Source organism: Hipposideros armiger, unplaced genomic scaffold (assembly GCF_001890085.2).
Source record: "Hipposideros armiger isolate ML-2016 unplaced genomic scaffold, ASM189008v1 scaffold_299, whole genome shotgun sequence".
NCBI classification, from domain to species: domain Eukaryota; kingdom Metazoa; phylum Chordata; class Mammalia; order Chiroptera; family Hipposideridae; genus Hipposideros; species Hipposideros armiger.
Window position 1 is genome coordinate 110275 of NW_017731649.1, and position 6905 is coordinate 117179.

The 6905-nt window shown below is 46.4% G+C and overlaps 1 long non-coding RNA gene across 1 annotated transcript; it reads left to right on the plus strand.

Moving 5' to 3' along the window:
- The first annotated feature begins 4129 nt into the window (after window positions 1-4129).
- LOC109391690 (uncharacterized) lies at window positions 4130-6583 on the plus strand. Its single transcript, XR_002125891.1, has 3 exons — window positions 4130-4185; window positions 4270-4314; window positions 5020-6583. It is a non-coding gene; the product is annotated as an uncharacterized LOC109391690 (long non-coding RNA).
- Window positions 6584-6905: the final 322 nt, after the last annotated feature.

Consider the following 6905-nt stretch of genomic DNA (forward strand, 5'->3'; position numbering starts at 1 on the left):
GCTTTTTCACTCTGATAGAGCAATCAACAGAAAACCTACAGCTCACATGCTGGTGAAGAAATGAATGCCTTCCTTCTAAGATTGGGAACGAGACAAGAATGTCCCCTCTCATCACGCCTATCTAATATTGTACTGGGAGTGATAGCCAGTGCAATAAAGCAAGAAAAGTTAATAGAAGGAACACAGATTTGAAAGACGATACAAAACCATCCATATTTACAAACTACCTGATTTTCTATGTATAAATCCTGGGCTTGTGACTTTATGCAGCCTGATCCCCTCTATCTGGTCTGGCTCCTGGCCAGGTGTATGTGTTTAGCTCTGTGACAAAGGGCACTGGCTCTACAGGGCATCCTTGTTGCCAAGGTCAGACACAACAGGAACTGACCCAGGCGCCAGTCCGTCCTCATGGGGTTCCAGCTCAGGCCTTCGGGCTCAGCTGCCATTCATTTTTCCCGATTTATATCCATTTTCCTTCGTGTCTGTCTGTCCTGTGGACTTTAGGCTCCAGCATCAGAGGCACAGAAAACGGACTTAGAGACTGAATATATACGTATTTTACTGGTTGAACCCTGACTCAGTTATCTAACCTGTCAGTTGATCATCTCAAAAATGGAGGTAATTGTACCTATACATCAGTTCATGTGTATTAAATTGAGGCAGCATGTGTTCAAAGTCTGTATTTATTATGTCAGACTCTTGGAGGATTCTCTGCTTTTATTATATAATGATTTTTATTTTAGAAAATAAATGGAATTAACAAACTGTGGTGTTTTCCCTAAAGACAAATGGTACATATTGTGTGTTGGGAGATGAAGGTGTTTACAAAATGTATTACGTTTACAAAATTCCTGTGAAAATTCCCTTTATTTCTAGAAGTATGCTAGCTTATTTTTTTCTCTTAGAGAAAAAATAAAAGGTAAATCCCTTTTCTCTTTATTTTTTGCTTCAAATGCAGCGCGAAGGACAATGAATGACCTCACTGAACATTTGCCCCAAGAGAGAAGAGTTATATTTGAATAGCAACATTGGTCCACATTTCTGTACAGTGAGATTTGTTTAAAGTGGTCAAAATACCCCTCCTTTTGAAGATGTCACTGGCCGGTGCCCAGCATCTGTCCCTGGGACTCTGTGAGCTCATGCAAGGGTGGGATGGAAGAAGTGGTCTGAGTTGGACTATTGAGAAATTGAAAATGTCCCAATTTCAACAGGGGGCTGGAGACAAAACAACTGACATTTGGACACGAGCAAACGTATCTAATAGGGACAAGGGACAGCAGGATCATTTGACTGGACTCAGTTGCTTAGTGCCCCAGGGCGTGCCTCACTGTAATTCAATCAACCCTAGTTAGACTTTGCCCAGGAGGGTGAGGCAACCTCTCATTTTGTCCAGATTCTAAGGCAGTTCCTGCACCACTCAGCATTCGGACCTGCTGCCTCACCTTCTCTCCCCGGGAGTTGACCTGGACCGTTTTTGTCTGCGAAACTCTTACAGTGGAGGGAGTTAGACATTAATTTTATACATCCCAGTTAGTAGATTCCTTAACTTAAATTTTTAGATAGTTTTAGTCTAAACTAAAATATTAACTCCTTCATTTTTTTGTTTGTTTTTTAAAGATTTTATTGGGGAATCAGGGGAAGGGGAACAGACAAGTTGCTGTTGTTGTTCAACAACTTTTTGTTGTTGTTGTTCAGTTTAGTTGTGGAGGACGTCGCTTCACTGGCCCATGTTGGTATTATCATTGCGCTCTTCCTGGGTGAGGCAGATCAGTCCCCGGCCTCTCGACAGACACTCACAGTGGCTCTTGGCAGCTCACACCGGCTGCTGGCCACTCACGCTGGCTGCTGGCCACACATGGTAGCTTATGGCAACCCACTACAGCAGGGGCTGCAGCCTACAGCGTCGCCGGGGTCTCACAGCAGCCCAGCTCCAGGTCGAGCTGTTGTTCAGCATCTTAGCTGTAGAGGGCAGTGTCACTGGCCCTCATGTGGGATCCGAACCCAGGCCCTGCTGCTCAGAGCTGGCGTCCCAAACCAGCTCCCAACCAACGCGCCACTCAGCTAGCCCTGGCCCTTCAATTTAAAAAAAAAATTTATTTATTGGGGTGACATTGATTAGTATAATTGTATAGGTTTCAAGTGTACAATTATGTAATACATCATCTGTCTATTGCATTGTGTGTTCACCATCCAGAGCCAGTTCTTCTGTCACCATGTATTAGACCCCTTTTCCCTCTTCAACCACCCCCTCCCTGTAACCCTTTGGTAACCACTAAACTGTTGTCTGTGTCTATTTTTGTTTGTTTGTTTATTTGTCTTGTTTGTTTGTTGCTTTCAGTTTTATATCCCACATGTGAGTGAAATCATATGGTTCTTGACTTTTTCTGTCTGATATATTTCACTTACCATGATAATCTCAAGATCCATCCATGTTGTTGCAAATGACAGTATTCTCTTGTGTATATATATCACACCTTCTTTAATCATCTATCGAAGGACACTGGCTGTTTCCATGTCTTGGTCACAGTGAATAATGCTGCACTGAACACAGGGGTACATTTATCTTTACAGATAAATGTTTTCAGATTTTTTGTGGTAGATACCCAGGAGAGAGATTGCTGAGTTGTATGGTAATTGTATTCTTAACTCCTTGAGGAACGTCCATACTGTTTTCCATAGCGGTTGCCCAATATACATTCCCACCAGCAGTGTATGAGGGCTCCTTTTCCCCCACAGCCTCTCTAACACTTGCTAGTACTTGTCTTGTTGATGATGCCATTCTAAGTGGTGTGAGGTGCTATCTCATTGTGGTTTTGATTTGCATTTCCCTAATAGCTAGTGAAGTTGAGCATTTTTTCATATATCAATTGGCCATTTTTATGTCTTCTTGCAAGAAGTGACTGTTCAGGTCCTCTGCCCATTTTTTAAATTGGATTATTTGGTTTTTTGTTGTTAAGATGTACGAGTTTTTTGTGTATTTTGCATATTAACCTTATATTGGAGGTGTTGTTTGCAAATAGCTTCTCCCATCCTGTTCATTGCCTCTTTATTATGTTGATGGTTTCTTTTACTGTGCAGAAGCTTTTTAGTTTGATATAGTCCCATTCATTTTTATGTTTGCTTTTACTTCCCTTGCCTTTGAGGTCAAATTCATAAAATCCTCTCTGACCCCAAAATCCATAAGTTTAGTATCTATGCTTTCTTCTATGGAGTTTATTGTTTCAGGTCTTTTGACAATATATCTTCCAGCTGAGTGACCATGTATCCGAAATGAGGGGAGAATGGATTCGGTGCAAAAACCAGCTGTCACTTAAATTGCCTTTTACTCTCTCAAATACAATCTTATCAGTTTATCCAAAAAGCAGTTAGATTTTGATTTCTCCTCTAAAGAACCCGGACAGTCGGTGATTTGAGTCAGATCTGACTGGGCACCGAAGCAGCTCCGCCCGGACCCGGGCCTTGCTGGTGGGACGGAATTCCGGAGCAGGTGGGCTTCCTCCAGCGGCCTTTCCGCACTTCTCGCCCCACGTGTCCATGGCCCTGTTCCCCACGCTGCAGCTGCCCAGACACCTGGCCTTCCCGGGGCCCTCCAGGGAGACTTGCCTTACTTCTGCAGCCCGGCGCTCTAAGACCTGCGCCGTGATATGGGGACAGGAATGACCTATAGGAATAGTGTCTTGTAGGAACTAATAATCAGATAGAGATGGATTTGGGACTGTACACCTGGGGCCTGGAAGTCATTGTACTATACTGAATGCCTGCATGTAAGTGGTCCTAATAGCTATTACGTGTTTAATATGGAATTTGTGCTGCTGAGAGGCTGAGAGCAAAGCTTTTGCAAAAAAGACAACAGATTCCTAGAGACGATATTCCCCCTTAAATAAAACATTTAAATAAAACACCAGAGAGAACTTGTTGTTGTTATTGGTGACGACTTCCCTGCTGACAGATCCGTTGTTAAGATCCCATGAGCTCTGTGCTATGGGAACGTGTCTTGCCTAAGACCTTTCTTTAAGCGTGTCACCTGACTCCATGTGCACATTTTCAAACAGGTGGTAACTTTAGAAGATGATCTCAGCAGTTGGCTTTAGCAAACACTGTGTCACTCAATACAGAGGCAACACTCAAGCAGAAACACTAGGGGACTAAGTAACGACAGTGACAAGGAAAGCCCGTTGCCCGCAGGTGAATTCCAGGTGTTAGGGGATTAGAAACATGTGGACAGAAAGAAGAGAAATGGATGAGTGACAGATTTATTACATTTTCCAGGTGGATGGTAATCATTCATTCGCACAGGGTGCATCGTTTGGAAAAGTAAGTAATGGCCTCTGGGGTAGCAGCGCACCTAAAAAGGCTTCGCTTCGTGTCTGGCTGAGAGCGGGTGCTTGGTAAGGCTGGTGTAGGATCACAGACCTGTTGAGTGGAACTGGCACTGGTGCTTGTGCTGCGTGCTGGGTCTGCCTGTGAGACCTGGGGAAGTCCCGGCTGTCTCACCGATGCCCTTTATAAAGTCTCAGTTTCAGGTCCTAATGGCGAGAGACTTCCGTTCTGCCAGCTTGTGGAGTTTCTCATTTGCGCCATCACCAGCCTCTGAGCATACCTGGTGGGAGAGCTGTGTGTGTGTGTGTGTGTGTGTGTGTGGTGCCCTTCAAGCTCAGTGGGCCCACATCCAGCTCGTGGTCCACGTTCCAGCACCTGCTGCTCAAAGTGGGGTCCTCGCACTGTATCAGCTCTGTGTTGCCCGCAGCTCGTTAGAAACGCAGCCTCTCGGGCCCTGCCCAGGGCTGTGGCATCAGCAGCTGAGATTTCACAAGAGTTCATGACATTCATGGGCTTGTTCAAGCGTGAGAAGCACCTGCCTAGGGAACAACTCAGCATTCCTTTCAGGTTAGAAATGATGCTTTGCTGTTTTTTTTCCCTAAAAATGGACAGATGCACAGCTAATCAGTGAGGACCGCTTTGCAACCCCTGACTTTGAAGCATCTGGCAGGTAGAGTCATGGCCTTCTTTTCTCTCTAGTGACCATAACCGGAGCTCCTCACAGAACCACAGATCAATGACACTCAACTCGGCTGATGGCAGGTGACCCAAAGACAGTGCTGTTTGAGCGTTCCCTCGTCCATGGTGTTGGCCATGTCTGCCGCCTCTTCTAGTCTGGCCATCCTGACCCTGGCAGTTGAATGTGCATCACTCACAGCATTCTGACTAGGTCAGCCAAGGATGGGCTGAGTCCTGCGGGAGCAAAGCCAGTGAGAGTGAGGTTAGCACCTGGTCCCAGGCGGTCCACGGGATCTTCCCTGAAATTAGGACTCTGCCCATCTTTCGAGTTTAATGATCGACTCTGCAGGTGTATTTCCTCGAGTCACAATTCCCATGGCTTCCCCTTGTGGTTTTGGCCCAGCTCGTGAGAGCCAGTCCCTGCCTTACCTTCTGCCCCCCTTGGGACACGGCCTGTGGTCACTGACCCCACACTGCATTAAGCCTTTACCTGGTGTGTCACCTCAGCCTGGTCAGGGCTCTTCCGGATTTTACCCAGTCCTAGAATGAGGGGAACTGAACGTATTACTAAAAGGTGAGCATCTCTTGGGAAGGGGATGAGTTGATTTGTCACAGCCCCCAGAATGACACAAGTGTTTAGGATTAAATGCCAGCCACGAGATGCTCTGCCCCTTGTTTCTGTGCAGACAGCCTCGGGGAGATCGCTCCCATGCTCACAATAAGGCAATGCCATGTCACCTACAAAATCACAGCTTTTTGTGAGCCCTTCAAAGACCTTTGGGGGCAAGGCGACTACGTGAGCTGAATCCCAAAGACAAGAAAGCCCCTTCGGGAGAGACAGGACGCATGATCTCGGCCAAGCGTGGCAGAGGCGGGTAAGAGGCGGCTGCCATACCAGGGTAAGAACGAAGCAGTGAGCTTTAAAGCATTTGGGCTAACAGATCAGTTCAAATGCAGGGAGGCCTGGGACGCAGGGAAGTTCATAGGCACTTGCAGACTCTTTTCTACCACCCTTTCCAAGAGAGTTTGGGGGTGGGGCCTGGAAAGAACCCGTTAGTGCCACAGGCTTGAGGAGGCCATTGGCGGCTTTTGGGAAACAGACACATAACTCTGTCCTTTCTCCATTATCGTTTTCTGCCAGTATAAGCAAAAGCCTTGAGCTACTGAAAGGCAGTTAAGCCTCTTACCCCAGGACTCATGAAAAGACCCAGTGTCGCAGGGTAAGGACAACAAACGTCCTCCTACCTAAGACCAACCACAAACACAAGGCCACGTTTGGCTTTATGGGGAGGCGGAGCAGGAGTGCTTAGAAACCCTGCCTCCAAGGCCCGGATCCACAGGGCAGCACAGCACCCTCCTTCAGTCACTAGCAGCTGGGCACACGGAATGAGCAATAGCTGTCTGCTAATATTTCTGCAGGAGGGGCAGGAGCAGGAGAGAGACGCTTTTCCTGGCTCAGGCATGCAGGAAGGGCTGGGAGGGGAAGAGGGGGCAGGAACACCGAGAGGAAGCCTCCAGCCCCTCAGCGCTGGGGTAGCCTCGAGGGTCCTGAAGCCCGTGGTGCACAGAAAGTAATGATGAAAGACAGAACAAAACCCAAACCCAGCTCAACTCGTCACTAGGTTGACAACCGCCTTGCCCCTGCACCATACATAAAATGATTTTTGTGGGCATGAGAACAGCTTACTTCAGTCTCTGCTACGTATGCATAATTTTCAGCAGCCAATCAAAACTTGACACAAAAAAGCAAAACAAAACAAAAAGAATTCGTTGCCAATAGATAAAGCAATCAACAGAACCAGAACTAGACATGACCTAGATGTTGAAACTGTGAGACAGGGACTGTAAAATAACCAAGATAAATACGTTACATAATTAGAGAAAAAAGTATATAGCATGCATGAACA